This window comes from Chiloscyllium plagiosum, unplaced genomic scaffold (genome assembly GCF_037043375.1).
Source record: "Chiloscyllium plagiosum isolate Xiang-an unplaced genomic scaffold, Cpla_swu_hap1 HiC_scaffold_5, whole genome shotgun sequence".
Classification (NCBI taxonomy): Eukaryota; Metazoa; Chordata; class Chondrichthyes; order Orectolobiformes; family Hemiscylliidae; genus Chiloscyllium; species Chiloscyllium plagiosum.
The window spans coordinates 19,116,956-19,133,909 of NW_028270143.1; the positions used below are offsets into that span (position 1 = coordinate 19,116,956).

Consider the following 16,954-nt stretch of genomic DNA (forward strand, 5'->3'; position numbering starts at 1 on the left):
GAGAGGCTGAACAGGCTGGGGCTGTTTTCCTGGAGCGTCGGAGGCTGAGGGGTGACCTTATAGAGGTTTACAAAATTATGAGGGGCATGGATTGGGTAAATAGGCAAAGTCTTTTCCCTGGGGTCTAGAGGGCATAGGTTTAGGGTGAGAGGGGAAAGATATAAAAGGGACCTAAGGGGCAACGTTTTCACACAGATGGTGGTACGTGTATGGAATGATCTGCCAGAGGAAGTGGTGGAGGCTGGTACAATTGCAACATTTAAGAGGCATTTGGATGGGTATATGAATAGGAAGGGTTTGGAGGGACATGGGCCGGGTACTGACAGGTAGGACTAGATTGAGTTGGGATATCTGGTCGGCATGGATAGGTAGGACCGAAGAGTCGGTTTCCATGCTGTACATCTCTATGACTCCATGACTCTATGAGGGGTGGGCAAAAAATGTGACAGGATGGTTAGCCACGTTATTTTACAGACATTACCCCCCCCCCCCCCACCCCCCCACCCTTCCCCCACACACAACCTTTCAAGCTAGAGGAGTCAAGTGACAAGCTTTGCACTGAATCAGTGGTGCCAAGTGTTACCAGGAATGGAAGCTATCCATTGTGCATGAGGGTCAAAGGCAAACTGCAGCAGGTGAGAGGGCCAGCAGCTTCATTCGTGAACTAAATTGGCCAAACTTCAACTGAAATGCACTGCACCAAATCCTGAACAAACCTTTTTGGGGGCACAAGTTATACCTGAAAATAAGTCACTTAGTTGTTCCCTGTATTGAACCCAATAACTGTGTATGAACATACTTCTTCCTTCTCAGGTTTGGCAAGTTATGATTTGTAAAATATCTTTTGGCTCTTCCTGGCCTGATTTACCAGCTCCTGAAAAAGCTAACAGGCTGTTCATTGGAGCCATAAAACAATGCAAAATAGGAGCTGAATAAGGCCATTCAGTCTATTGGGTCTGCTCTGCCATTTGAACAAGGCTGATATGTTTCTCAAACCCTGCCTTTTCCTGCCTTCTCCCCATAACCCTTGATCTCCTTACCAATCAAAAACCTATCTGGCTCTGTCTTCAATACACTCAATGACTTGGCCCCCACAGCTCTTGCAGCAATGAATTCCACAGAGTCACCACCCACCCTCTGGCTGAAGAATTTCCTCTTCATCTCAGTTCTTTCAATCTGAGGCTAGCCTCTCCTATTAGTGGAAATATCTTCTCCATCCTGGCCTCTCATTATCCTGTAAGTTTCAATCAGATCCCACCTCATCCTTCTGAACTTCAATGAATACAGACTGAGAGTCCTCAACTGCTCCTCATATGACAAGCCATTCATCCCTGGGATCATTCCTGTAAACCTCCTCTGGAGCTACTCTAATGCCAGCGCGTGTTTCCTTCGGTATGGAGTCCAAAACTGCTTACAATATTCCAAATGTGATCTGACAAAAGTCTTATACAGCCTACGCAGTACACCACTGCTCTTGTATCCTAGTCCTCTTGAAATGAATGCCAAAACTGCATTTGCCTTCCTAACTGCCAACTGAATCTGCATGTTAACCTTAAGAGAATCCTGAACTAGGACTCCCAAGTGAGATATTTGTGCGAGATTTTTTGCGATTTACAAATGAAAGAACTGAAACCAACACGGTCATTCTAAAAGATGAGAGACTTAATAATCAAGCAGGTCTTTTTCAATATATAATTTCAGTTATATCACACTGTAAACGTTTGCTATAAATTCTGTGTCTTACAATCTTATTCTCTGCAACCACCTGATGAAGGAGCAGCACTGTGAAAGCTAATGCTTCCAAATAAACCTGTTGGACTATAACCTGGTGTTGTGTGATTTTTAACTTTGTGTCATCTGCAAACTAAGCAACAATGTATCTCAGTTCCTTTATCCAAAGCATTAATGTATAACATGAATATTTGTGGCCCCAAAAACTGACTTCTGTGGAACTCCAATAGTCACCAACTGCCATTCTGAGTGTTATATTAGCCACTTTCCATTCCTCTGGGACCCTCCTGACTCCAGTGACTCCTGAAAGATCACCATCAATGCTTTTATAATCTCCTCAGCTCTCTTCTTCTGAAGTCTGAGGTGGAGCCCATCCGATCTGAGTGATTTATCCACATTTAGACTTTTCAGCTTCCCCAACACTTCCTCCTTAGTGATGACCACTGCACTCACCCCTTCCCCCTCACTCTCTTGAAGCCCTGGCATTTCCACTGTGAAAATTGATGCAAAGTACCTATTCAGTTCCTCCACCCTTTCTTTATTTCCTGTTAGTACTTCTCCAGCCTCATTTTCCAATGGTCCAATGTTCATTCTTGCCTCTCTCTTACCTTTCAGATATTGAAAAAAAAACTTGCTTTTTTTATATTACTAGCTAGCTCACTCTCGTATTTCATCCTCTCCACCTCCTTTGCTTTTTTTTAGTTATCCTCTGCCAGTTTTTACTCTGGCTTCCCAGTATATTCACCTATCGTATGCATTTTATCTTGCTTTTATGCTGCTCCTGACCTTCCTTGTCAGCCATGGTTGACTTATCTTCCTCTTAACATGTGTCTTTTTCCTTGGAATGAATTTCTGTTCAATTGCCTTCTCATTTGCCCCCAGAAATTCTTGCCATTGCTGGTGCACTGTCTTCACTGCTAGGCTTCCCTTCCAGATCCTCCCTCATGTCTTTGTTGTTAGCTTTACTCAATTATAATACCGCCAAGTACTCCTACTTCCCTGTGTTGATTTTGCAAATTCCAGCACGTCCTGATGGTATTGGGACACAGCAAACAATCCAAGGAAACAATTTTTCGAAGAGTGCATGTACTTTTTCTCACTCTCATATTTTGAGTGAAAATCCTTACCTTGCTTTCCCAGGGTGAAGGATTCAATGACGAGAGGTCATGCTTTCAAGGTGAGAGGTGGAAAGTTTAAGGGGGATACACGCAGCAAGTACTTCACACAGAGGGTGGTGGGCGTTTGGAATGCGTTGCCAGCAGAGGTGGTAGAGGCAGGCATGGTAGATTCATTTAAGATGCATCTGGACAGATGCATGAGTAGGTGGGGAGCAGAGGGATATAAATGCTTAGGAATTGATTGACAGGTTTAGACAGTACATTTGGATTGGCTCAGGCTTGGAGGGCCGAAGGGCCTGTTCCTGGGCTGTAAATTTTCTTTGTTCTTTGTTCTAATGCCTTTTTTAAAAGCAACATTGCTTTTCTCAGTACCTTACTCTACAATAAAGAGAATGTAAGCTTAGATTTAATTCTACCAAATGGTACACCAAATTTTTGTTTTGGTGAGGGATGAGTTATTGGAATGCAGTGTATTTATTCCTGAACTCTAAAGAAGGATAAAAGATGAGCTTCTTAGGTGATAAAGCAGAAAAGGTTTAACTTTCTGAATGTTATTGGAACTGTTTTATACTATACCATCAATGTGAACAGTTGCAACACGGCTCTATTCCCAAGGTTTTCTGCATTACTTATATATAACTTGATGCTAACAGAATATAAATACTGCAATGTAACTTGTTTATAATGCATTCAGAATTTTACTGCACTTATTAAATATAAATTGCATTTCCTAACAGCCCTTTGTGTTGCGGTCTACTGGGATATTATTGTTCTCAGTAAGGCAAAGCAAATTGAAATGGTTTCTGTTGGGATTTGACCATATACAAGAAAATACATTTAATCTGACGTGGTTCCTCTAATGAAGCCTCATGTAATTGTACATGAAACATTAATAATATATCTGTCTCCCATTAAACTTATGATTTCTATTTGACAATACATTTGTTTGTGATGTTTAACAAGGGAATCACTCCTGCAAAACTTTGACCCACTCAAGATGATTTCTTTAACAGACCAAGTTCGCAGTCTTTACTAAAAACTCCTGAACCACTTTCTGTGCATTTAAAACCAGCACGGAGTTATGAAAGAACCAAAACATCCTGAGATAGTCAAAATCAAAGTCAAAGACAAAATATGCAGTGGATGAGGCAATCAATTAGGAACTCGTGCTCTGATACTGTGGAAGAATATTAGGAAGTGCTGGTAAAGTTAAACCATAACTAATTGATTGCAAAATTGGACAAGGCCTGTAATGACAATGCGTACTTAACCTGTACCTATTGTTTCCTATACATACTGCCTGCTACTTTGGGTCTCACCTTTGCGCAGTGATCCTACCACTAAAAGCCTGTCTGCTCTACATAACGCCAACTGACTCACTTAAAGTCAGCCTGCGCTACTTGAGACCAGCCTGTATTTCTTAAACGTAGCCTGCACCACTTCCAGCGAGCTTGCATTACTGAAAGAGGTGATGCAGTCTAACTGGAGAAAGTGCTGGAACTGGTTGCAGGAGAGTTCATGATCAAGAAGATCCCTTAAATATGATTTAATAGAGATCCTGTTCCAAGCTTTTTCCAATTCTCTGCTAAATGCCTTGATGGAAGAGGTGAACAGCAGGAGATCAGAGGTGTCAAAATACTTTCACTCAAGGACAAAGGAGGAACCTATGTGTGCTAGAAGAGGAAGGTGAGATTGTAAATGAATACTTTGTGTTGGTAGTCACCAGAGAGAAGGAATTGATGGAGGATGATCTCAGTGAAGGGAGTGTTGAATTTCTAAACTAAGTTGCTATTAAAAAGCAAGTGGTGTTGTGCGTCTTAGAAATATTAAGGTAGATAAGTCCCCAGGTCCTGATGGGATCTATTCCAGAATCTGGAGGGAGGCAAGAGAACAAATTTCTGAAGCATTAACAGACAACTTTGTATCCTCTTTGGCCACAGGTGAGTTCCAGAGGACTGGAGGAATAGCCAAAGTTGTCCCATTGTTGAAGGATTATAGCTTTGGGAGCCTCACATCGGTGTAAGGAGTTGTTGGAAAAGATTCTCAAAGACAAGAGTATTACACATTTAGAAGCAAATACACTTATTATCAATAGACAGCACAGTTTTGTGCAGGGGAGATCATGCCTTACTAATTTCATCAAAATTTTTGAGAAGGTGACAAAGATAATTAATGAGGGAAAAGTGGTTGTTGTTGTCAAAGGACTTCAGTAAGGTACATAAGTCCCCAGGTCCTGATGGGATCTATTCCAGAATCTGGAGGGAGGCAAGAGAACAAATTTCTGAAGCAAGGACCCACATGACAGACTGGTACAAAAGGTGAAATCACATGGTATCGGGGTGAGCTAGCAAGACAGATGCAGAACTGGCTTAGTCATAGGAGACAGAGGTTAGGGGTGAAATGAAGGGGTGTGACTAGTAGTGTTTCACAGGGACCTCTGCTGTTCATGGTCTACATAAATGATTTGGAGGAAAATGTAGGTGGTCTAATTAGTAAATTAGCAGACAATACAAAGATTGATGGAGTTGGGGATAGTGAGGAAGTTTGTCAGAGAATACAGTAGGATATAGATCAGTGGGAGGCATGGGCAGAAAAGTGGCAGATGGAATTTAATCCAGACAAGTGTGAGGAGATGCATTTTGGGAGGTTAAGTACAGGTGGAAATTATGCAGTGAATGGCAGAACACTTAGGAGTATTGATATGCAGAAGGATCAGGGTGTGCCGGTCCACAGATCACTGAAGGTGGCAGTTCAGGTAGATAAGATAGTAAAAAAGGCCTATAGCATCCTTCTGTTCATTGGAAGGGGCAATGTGTATAAAAGTAGGCAAATTATGCTGAAGCTTTATAGAACTTTAGAATCATAGAATCCCTTCAGGGTGGAAACAGGCTATTTGAACAACAAGTCCATACCAACCCTACTCTATTACTCTGCATGTAGCCCTGACTAATGCACCTAACCTATACATCCCTGAACACTGGGCAATTTAGCATAGCCAATTCACCTATCCTGCACATCTTTGGACTGTGGGAGGAATCCCACACAGACACAGAGAAAATGCGCAAACTCCACACAGACAGTCACCCGAGGCTGGAATTGAACCTGGGTCATTGGCAGTGTGAGGCAGCAGTGCTAACCACCCACTGAGCCACCGTGCCACCATTAATTAGGTCACACTTGGAATATTGTGTATAATTCTGGTCACCATGCTACCAGAGGGACGTGGATAAGGTACAGAATAAGTTTGGAGAGGGTACAGAATAAGTTTACCAGGATGTTGCCTGGTGTGGGAGATTTTAGTTATGAAGAAAGGTTGAACAGACTGGGTTTATTTTCACTGAAATTTAGGAGGGGCAATCTGATAGAAGTTTATAAGATTATGAATGGCGTGGGGAGAGAGAAAAGTATGAGGCTTTTTCCCAGGGTGGAGGGATCAATTTCTAGGGACACACATTTAAGGTGCAAGTGTTGGGTTGGGGGAGGGGGGGGGTGTTGGATGGTGGACACAATAGCAGCATTCAAGAAATATCTGGACAAATACATGAATAAGAAGAGAATTGAGGGATCCCATATCTGAAGACAGTTTTGGTATGAATAAGAAGGGAATTGAGGGATCCCATATCTGAAGACAGTTTTGGTATGGAAGGGCAAAATGTGTTAGCACAGGCTTGGTGGGCTGAAGGGCCTCTTCCTGTGCTGTATTGTTCTTTGTTCTTAAATTATGTAAAGGCAGTGTAACCAAATAGCCAGACTGCTCAGTGGTCGAGATGTAGTCCTGAGGACTTGAATGCAATTCTACATGAAGTTCAATAACATTGCAGAGAGAGTCATGGTCTGTAAATATATTCAAATGCCCGAGCATACCAACTGCATCATTATCTCAAGCATCACACTAGTGTCCTCATACCTCATTTTCCTTATCACATCCCACTTCTCCAAAATCTTATGATTTATAAGCTGTGGATGGTGTTGGTGTACACTACTTGCTTCCTGTTCCCTGAAACATAACACAAAGGAATGCTCCTTTCCAGGATGGAAGAGTTGTATAACTCCATGAGGTCAATGACAGACCCAACTATGATGCCATACCTAATGGGTGATGTCTCAGCTTTGATTGCAATGCTACCAGGAGCTACCTAACATCCACTTGATGCTGTAGTAGAAGCTCAGACTGAAGTCTTGCAAACACAGCTTGTTGCTCCATAACAATTTAACAACATGACCATTAACACTAGTGTTCAAATGAGTTTGAAGGGTATGTATGCAGCCCATAATCTGGATCATGAATGTGCTGTTCTCTCTCAGGATAAAGTATTCATACTCCCATCACACTGACAGTCATCAATCCAGCCCAGGCTGCTGTCATCCACACTAAGGTGATCCAAGAGCTCTTCAAGGTTGTTCTGCAAAGTCACCTGCAATGTCTGAAGCCTTTTGTAGTATTACTCACTTTGCCACTTCTGGTACCTTTTGGTATCTGCTGCCTTTGACAGTAGGTGGTTCAGATAAAGGGATGTTTGAAGGAATTTGCTGCCATAAATTTTTCTTTGTGAATGCTTTCTCTAGGGCAAATCCAGTGATCAATGATAAAGCATATGCTATCATAATGTCTTCACAGTTCTTAGTTTGTTGTATGATAGGATTAAGTATAACCACATTATTCATCCAGCATAATTACTAATGCCTTTGAGAGCTCGAAGGGTTACATCTACTCCCCATGAAAGCTAAAGAAGAATTCACTGTCTTAACCCACAGACTTATGTGACATCAAAAGAATGGCTGCATCTCTATGGAATATGAAAGTTAACTCCATCAGAGCCATTACCTTGTAGATCACTTACCAAAAGCACTGCCACAGATAGTGAGGTGGCACTGTGTAGAAGCAATTGAACAAGCAAAGATACATATTAGGCAGGTATAGAAGCACTTCCAACATGACTTCTTTTTTTCCTCAACTAAGGATGCTCCCCCATTGTCGTTGATCCTTAACCAGGTTTGACCTATCTCCTGCATTTCTGCCCTCATTATTTCCTTCCCTTTCCAGAATAACGATAAATAGAGTTCACCTTGCCCTCACTTTCCACTCCATCAGCTCCGCATTCAAAGGATTATCCTCCGTCATTTGTTCCACCTCCTGCAGAATGCCACCACCAAACACAACTTCCCTTCCCCTCCACAGTCAGCATTTCACATGGACAATTCCCTCCGTGACATCGTAGTCCACTCCTCCGTCCCTCCTTTTCATTCCCAATGGCACATCCCATGCAGAAGATTAATACTTGCCCATTTTTCTCTGCCCTCCTCATTCTCCAAGGCCCAAACACATCTTCCAGATGAAGCAGCGATTTACTTGGACTTTGTTCAATTTAGTCTACTACATTCACTGCTTAAACTATGGTCTCCTTTACACTGGCAAGATCAACCACAGACTAGGTGACCACTTTGTGTAACAACCTTGCTTTGTCAGTAAAAATAAAAATGAAGTTCCAATTGTTTGCGATTTCAATAAATCATCTTGGTGCCATGCCCACATTTCCATCCTTGACTTGCTATGGTGTTCCAATGTGATAACAACCCAACTCAAAGGAACAACACATCATTTTCCGTTTAGGCACTTTACAACCTCCAGAAATCAATATTGAACCCGACAACTTTAGATAATGATCTCTGTCTTGCATTTTTGTTACATTATTGACTACCATTCACCATCTCCCCACAACAGCCAAGTCTTTTTTTGTTTCTGTTGGCCTTGCTCTCAGCAGAGGAGATCCATTTTCTCCTTTTTACACTTTCATTTATTGCTGTTTTAATCTCTGTCTCTCCTTTACCACCAATAGCAACCCCTTTGTCTTCTGACCTGGGCACACAGTATTTGTTCCATGTGCATCTCCTCCACCACTGTCAATAGCTTAAAAACCATCATTTACAACCCCTTTCAATTCTGAAGTGTTATATCAGACATTAAGCATTGAGCATTGAGGGATGTGGGGCTGTGGTGAGATGAGTGGTAGAATTGGGTGAGATGATCCTCTCAACATTGAGATCACCTCTCTGCAACTTCTCCACTTTTTTCAAGCATCATAGTGAGATTCTCGCCAAGGAACAGTGACTTCCTAACTAACACTCTTGATTACTTTTTAAATGTTTACTCGCAGGCTGCGATCTTACTAAATTGGCCATACAAACTAAAGTCAGGAAAACTTGATGTGGAATTGACAGTAGGCTGTTCAAGGGGCTCGACTTCCCACTTGCCCCAAAGGATCTCTATGTTGGACACTGGGTACCAACATATCGGGTCATGTTCCATTGGCACTAACCACAGACATGGCATCTAACATGAGCCAATCTCTGTGAACATTCGGAACAAGCTGCCAGGGTAAGTGGTGAAGGTGAGAACAATTAGGGTTAGGGTTAGGGTTAGGGTTAGGACAGTTACATGAATAAGAAAGGTTGAAAAGGATATGGGCCAAACACAAGCAAAGGGGACTAATTCAGTTTGGGAAACCTGGTTGGCACAGCTGAGTTGGACTGAAGGATCTTTTTCCATATTGGATGATGCTATGATTCTATGACTTTATGTTCACCCTACTTACAGGATGCATTTGCACTTCAATTCTGCACCTTAGGCTCCACCAGCATCTATCATTGAAATGCTGCCAGATGGACGTTATGTTCTCAGGGACATGGACCCAGCTCACAGACTGCACCAGGCTGCTGGTTGCTGTCATAGCACTCATCCTTCCCAATGTTCCACCCTCCGCTCCAAACTATCACCATCATCCCTCACCTTCACCCACCTATCGCCTTCCAAGCCATCTTCCCCCCAGCCCTACCCCCTCTCCCATTTATCTCTCAGCACCCTTGGCACTGCACCCGCAACATTCCTGATGAAGGGCTTATGTCTGAAACATCAACTCTCCTGCTCCTCAGATGCTGCCTGACTGGCTGTGCTTTTCCAATGCCACACTTTTTGACTCTGATCTCCAGCATCTGCAGTCCTCACTTTTTCATAGCACTCACTCACCCTGACCATACCTGAATGCTTGCAAAGATCCTGCCTTGCATTACTTTGCCTTGCCCTGCCCTGTTGCGCTTCCCCCCTCAGCCAGAGACACCAGACTCATATTACTATTGTCTTACCATAACATTTGGCGCAGACACAAAGCTGTCAGCAGGCCTCAGTCCAATCAAGGAGGTTAACCTGAGCTCTCTTGGGATGCTGGCGCAGTGGTTCAAGCACCGTCTCTGATTCCAGTCCAGGCCCGGCTTAGTTTGGCCAGATTCAGGATCCTCTGCTCATAAGGGATAAGGAGGCACAGAGTGGACAGCAGCCACCCAACATCACACTTTCTGCCCTATTATGGATTGTTTTCCTCTGAATTAAGAGGGAGATAGAGAGAGAGATAGTTAATACAAAAGGATGTAAGTGGTAGCACAGCTTTTATGTTGGTGCAGGTGAGAAAGTTTCCCAAATGAATGAGTAGGCCGCACAGAGGATGTGCAGGATGAGTGGTGATGGGGGTTGAGGTAAATGGGGAAGATTTTGTATTCCTGAAGAAGGGCCTGTGCCCGAAACGTCGAATCTCCTGTTCCCTGGATGCTGCCTGACCTGCTGTGCTGTTCCAGCAATAAAGTTTCAACTTTGATCTCCAGCATCTGCAGACCTCACTTTCTCCTCAAAGATTTTGTATGCATTGAGTAAAGTGAGTGAGGTAAAGGCAAGGTAAGATTCTTTAGTCTTTCTCAGTGTAAAGGGCAGTGATGGCAGTTAGAGCAGTGGTGTGCTCCTCCTCTTGGATGTGGGAGATCAGGAAGCAGTCTATTGTCTCTGACGACAATGTCTGCAGGAAGGGTGACTGGCTACAGCTCCTCACAGATCCTATTGTTCAGCTGAAGCAGCAGTTGGATACAATGAGGAGCATACAGGGGGCAGAGAGTGTGATTGACACAAGTTACAGGGAGGGTGGTCACACCACAGGTTCGGTCAGGTGACCGTGAGGAGAGGCAGGCAGGTAGTGCAGGACTCTCTTGAGGCTATTCCCCTGTCAAAGAGAAAGTGAGGACTGCTGATGCTGGAGATCAGAGCCAAAAAATGTGGTGCTGGAAAAGCACAGCCAGTCAGGCAGCATCCAAGGAGCTGGACAGTCGATGCTTCAAGTATAAGCTCTTGCTCAGAAACGTCACCTCTCCTGCTCCTCGGATGCTGCCTGACCGGCTGTGCTTTTCCAGCACCACACTTTTCAACTATTTCCCTCTCTAACAGGTATCCAGTTTTGGGTAGTGTTGCAGGGGGACAGCAACAGCCAGGGTCAGGCAACGTCCAAGCAAGTGACAGTGGTTGGAGATTCGCTAGTTAGGGTCACAGCCAGGCATTCCTGTGACCGTGTTCAAGGCTCCAGAATGTGGCCTCCCTGATGTGGCCTCTCTGCTGCCAGGATCAAGGGCATTTGTGATCAGCTGCATGAAATTCTTAAGAGGGAGGATGAGTAGCCAGAGCCATTGATACTAATGATATAAGTAGAGAGAGGGAGTGAGTATAGGGAGTTAGGAAAGAGACTGAAAAGCAGGACCTCGAGGGTTACTAGTGCCATGTCCTGGTAAGGCAAAGAGTAGAAAGATAGGAGAGATGAACACATGGCTAAGGAGCTGGTGCAGGGGGCAGTATTTCAGGTTCTTGGATCATTGGGACCTCTTCTAGGGGAGGGGTGCACCTGAACGGGAGGGGAGCTAGAATCCTCACAGGCAGGTTCGCTGGTGCAGCTCAGGAGGGTTTAAACTAGGGTGGCTGGGGCTGGGAACCAAGGCAGCAGGTCAGCAAGTGGAGGGATTGAAGGTACATGTTAGGACCAGTAAAGCAGAAAGAAAGGACAAGGCAGAGACAGGTAAATGAACACAATGGCACTAATTGGCTGAAGCATGTTTATTTCCATGCAAGGAGTAAGGAAGGTGAACTTGGAGCCTGGATCAGTACATGGCACTGTGATGTTCTGGCCATTACAGAGACTTGGTTGAGAAAGGGTTAGCATTGGCTGCTCAACATTCCAGGGTTTTGTTGTTTTAAACAAGATAGAGAGGAAGGTAAAGAGGTGGAGGAGTTACACTACTAATTTGGGAGAATGTCACTTCTTCACGTAGAGAGAATATACTGGAGGGGTCATCCACTGAGGCAAGATGGGTAGAACGCAAAAAAAAAGATAGGTGCAATCATTCTGATAGGATTATGCTGTAGGCCCCCAATAGCTATCCAGACATTGTCGAACAAATGTGTAGGCAGATTTTGGAAAAATGCAAAAACACAGGGTTGTCCTAATGGGTGACTTCAACTTCCCCTGTATTGACTGGGACTCCCAGGCTTAGATGGGTAGAATTTGTTAAGTGCATCCTAGAGGATTTCTTGATACAGCCTATGGATAGTCCAACTAGAGGTCGGGCCATATAGGACCTTGTATGGATAAATGAGCCTGGCCAGATGACTGACCTTTTAGTGGGACAGCATTTTGGAAACAGTGATCACATCTCCTTAAGTTTTAAGATGAGTATGATTAAGGATAAGTCAGGACCTTGCAGGAAGGTACTACATTGTTGGGGGGAGAGTGGAAGGTGGAAATTACATCAGTATTAGGCAGGAGCTAGAGACTGTTAATTGGGAGGAGCTGCTATCGTGCAAGTCCACATTTGAGAGAGTTATTTAACGACCTGTTCATCAAAGTTCAGGGCTGGCATGTACCAGTAAGGACAGGGGATGGCAAAGTAGGGGAATCATGGGTAACGAGGGAGGTTGTGAACTTAGTCAAAAGGAACAAAGAATCATGTGTAAGGTTTAGGAAGCTAAAATTGGACAGGACCCGTGAGGAATATAAAGAAAGGAGGGAAGAACTGAGAGAATGCAATTAAGGGAGCAAGAAGGGGCCATGAAATGGCCTTGGCAAGTAGGGTTAAAGAGAATCTGAAGGCATTGTATACATGCATTAAAAACAAGAGGATAACTAGGGAGAAGATAGGATCAATGAGTTCAACACACGACGTGACATCGAACAATTCTTCTGCCGCCTTCGCCTCCGCGCCCACTTCTTCAACCAAGACTCTCGCCCACCCTCTGACGACCCCTTCTCCCGCCTCCAACACACCCCATCCACCTGGACACCCCGTGCTGGCCTCCTACCTGCCCTCGACCTCTTTATAGCCAACTGCCGCCGCGATATTAACCGCCACCTGAACTCCCCCACCCCTCTCACCCACTCCAACCTCTCACCCTCAGAACGTGCAGCCCTCCACTCCCTCCGTTGCAACCCCAACCTCACTATCAAACCAGCAGACAAGGGAGGCGCGGTAGTAGTTTGGCGCTCCGACCTTTACACCGCTGAGGCCAAACGCCAGCTCGCAGATACCTCCTCCTACTGCCCCCTTGACCATGACCCCACCCCCCACCACCAAACCATCATCTTCCAGACCATCCATAACCTCATCACCTCGGGGGATCTCCCATCCACCGCCTCCAACCTCATAGTCCCACAACCCCGCACCGCCCGCTTCTACCTCCTGCCCAAAATCCACAAACCTGACTGCCCGGGCTGACCCATTGTCTCTGCCTAATCCTGCCCCACCGAACTCATCTCCGCATACCTTGACACCGTCCTGTCCCCCTTAGTCCAAGAACTCCCCACCTACGTTTGGGACACCACCCATGCCCTCCACCTGCTCCATGATTTTCGCTTCCCCGGTCCCCAACACCTTATTTTCACCACGGACATCCAGCCCCTGTACACCTCCATCCCCCATCACGAAGGACTCAAAGCCCTCCGCTTCTTTCTTTCCCGCCGTACCAACCAGTACCCTTCCACTGACACCCTCCTTCAACTGACTGAACTGGTCCTCACCCTGAACAACTTCTCTTTCCAATCCTCCCACTTCCTCCAAACGAAAGGAGTAGCCATGGGCACCCGCATGGGCCCCAGCTATGCCTGCCTCTTCGTAGGGTATGTGGAACAGTCCATCTTCCGCAACTACACTGGCCCCACCCCCCACCTTTTCCTCCGCTACATCGATGACTGTATCGGCGCCGCCTCATGCTCCCACGAGGAGGTTGAACAGTTCATCGACTTCACCAACACCTTCCACCCTGACCTCAAATTCACCTGGACAGTCTCAGATTCCTCCCTCCCCTTCCTCGACCTTTCTATTTCTATCTCAGGCGACCGAATCAACACGGACATCTACTACAAACCGACCGACTCCCACAGCTACCTGGACTACACCTCCTCCCATCCTGCCCCCTGTAAAAACGCCATCCCATTCTCCCAATTCCTTCGACTCCGCCGCATCAGCTCCCAGGAGGACCAGTTCCAAAAACGTACAACCCAGATGGCCTCCTTCTTCAAGGACCGCAATTTCCCCCCTGACGTGGTCGACGATGCCCTCCACCGCATCTCCTCCACTTCCCGCTCCTCCGCCCTTGAGCCCCGCCCCTCCAACCGCCACCTGGACAGAACCCACTGGTCCTCACCTACCACCCCACCAATCTCCATGTACAGTGCATCATCCGCCGTCATTTCCGCCACCTCCAAACGGACCCCATCACCAAGGATATATTTCCCTCCCCTCCCCTATCAGCATTCCGTAAAGACCACTCCCTCCGTGACTCCCTCGTCAGATCCACACCCCCCACCAACCCAACCTCCACTCCCGGCACCTTCCCCTGCAACCACAGGAGGTGCAAGACTTGCTCCCACACCTCCCCCCTCACCTCCCTCCAAGGCCCCAAAGGAAACTTCCATATCCGCCACAGATTCACCTGCACCTCCACACACATCATCTATTGCATCCTCTGCACCCGATGTGGCCTCCTCTATATTGGGGAGACAGGCCGCCTACTTGCGGAGCGTTTCAGAGAACACCTCTGGGACACCCAGACCAACCAACCCAACCACCCTGTGGCTCAACACTTCAACTCCCCCTCCCACTCCACCAAGGATATGCAGGTCTTTGGACTCCTCCATCGCCAGACCACAACAACACAACGGTTGGAGGAAGAGCGACTCATCTTCCGCCTAGGAACCCTCCAACCACAAGGGATGAACTCGGATTTCACCAGTTTCCTCATTTCCCCTCCCCCCACCTTGTCTCAGTCAAATCCATCGAATTCAGCACCGCCTTCCTAACCTGCAATCTTCTTCCTGACCTCTCCGCCCCCACCCCAGTCTGACCTATCACCCTCACCTTGACCTCTTTCCACCTATTACATTTCCGACGCACCTCCCCCAAGTCCCTCCTCCCTACCTTTTATCTTAGCCTGCTGGACAAACTTTCCTCATTCCTGAAGAAGGGCTTATGCCCGAAACGTCGATTCTCCTGTTCCCTGGATGCTGCCTGACCTGCTGTGCTTTTCCAGCAACACATTTTCAGCAGAAGATAGGATCACTCAAGGATAAAGGAGGGAACTTGTGCTCAGTGGCATAGGATGTGGGCGAGATCCTAAATGAGTACTTTGCATCGGTATTCATCCCGGAGAAGGATATGGAGCTTGGTGAGATTTATGCAGAGCATGTTAATATGCTAGGACATTTTAAGATCAAGAAAACAGTAGTGTTGAATCTCTTGAAGAGCATTAAAGTGAAAAAATGCCCAGGGCCCAATGGTATCTACCCCAGAATATTGAGAGAGGTGGAGAGAAGACTGCTGGGGCCTTCACCAATCTTGAGAGGTCCCCGAGGATTGGCAAGGAGCTAATGTTGTCCCTCTGTTCAAGAAGAGATTTAGACCTTTGAGTTTCACATAGGTGGTTGGGAAGCTATTCCTATCCCTAGCTTATTCGCATGTTATAGCAGAACCGACTGTGTTGTGTGGAAAAGAGAGGTCGTTGGTTTTTGGATAGAGTCAAAGTCCAATGTTTTGTTCATTTACTTGAAATGCAACTGTACATAACTGAACTGCTTTTGTGACAATGTACAAATACAAAGAGATGTTTTTTTTGAGTAAAATATATTTTTGAAATTAAAAACAAGGTAAATACCACAGCTGCCCGCTGCAGAATGAAGATATCAGAACAGCTGCCGGGAATCTGAGCACTGAACAGCATGATCTACTGCATCTGCTCACACACCAGCTTGACATTCAGGGAGTGGAATCCCTTTCAGCTGTGATATACTTCAGAATTGATATGTGGTGCTCAAATGTAAAAATATGCAGTTAATGACAACCTCCACATGCAGATGATTATGATCCATTTTAAACCCTGTGCTCACTCTACCTCCTTCTCTCTGGTGAGAAGAAATAAAATATATCTATCCTTTTGGAATGCAGAGTTGTAGTGACCTCCCTTTTGTAACAGTTAATTCAATGTTAGCAGATTTTGTAAATATTAACGTTAAATTTCATGGCTGTAGTCACCTTCATGACCAGTGCCATTGCCGTTTTCATTTTGCTCAAAGATGATAGTTTTGACTGCAGATTTTAGTGAGTGTTTCCTTTTTCATGATGTTCCTCACTGACATTCAGGAGAGAAACTTTTTTCCTGAACATCCCAGATGGATTTGACTTCCGGCAGACAGCACATCTCCCTCACCTTTCCAGCAGTTTCCCACAGTAGATAGAGTGTGGCGCTGGAAAAAGCATTAGGAAAGATCCTGCTCCTCAGATGCAGCCTGACCTGTTTTGCTTTTTCCAGCAGCACACTCTATCTACTCTGACTCTCCAGCATTTGCAGTCCTCACTATCTCCCAGCAGCATATCACCCTCTGTATTACCTCCATTTATGTTGCATCACAAGGCAAATGGAAATTACTGCATGTCTGGGATTAAACCTTGAAGTCAGAAAGATTTCTTCACCATGTTCTATATCGATCCCTGTAGACTTCAGTCACTTCAAATGACTCTGGCAACAACCAAACCCTACTGCAATCATGGCATGAGGCCATAGAAATCAAGCAGAAAATAATAAATATTCGATGATATTTTAAATACTATTGATGGGGGGTCGGGATGATAGTAGGGCAGACATTTTGGTGCTAAACATGATGGTGAGAGATAGTGTCAAATGGTATTCAAAATGCCAGCATTACCATCAAATCAGCATTATCGGTAAAATTAACACAAATCTGCCTACTTTT

General features: G+C 45.3%; 1 long non-coding RNA gene across 1 annotated transcript in view; it reads right to left on the reverse strand.

Annotated features, from left to right (window-relative positions):
• LOC148149882 (uncharacterized) overlaps positions 1-16,954 on the reverse strand; it is a 39,817-nt gene that overhangs the window by 15,631 nt on the left and 7,232 nt on the right. Inside the window, exon 2 of the long non-coding RNA XR_015757081.1 lies at positions 9,990-10,224. This is a non-coding gene — a long non-coding RNA (uncharacterized LOC148149882). The remainder of the gene's footprint in view (positions 1-9,989; positions 10,225-16,954) is intronic.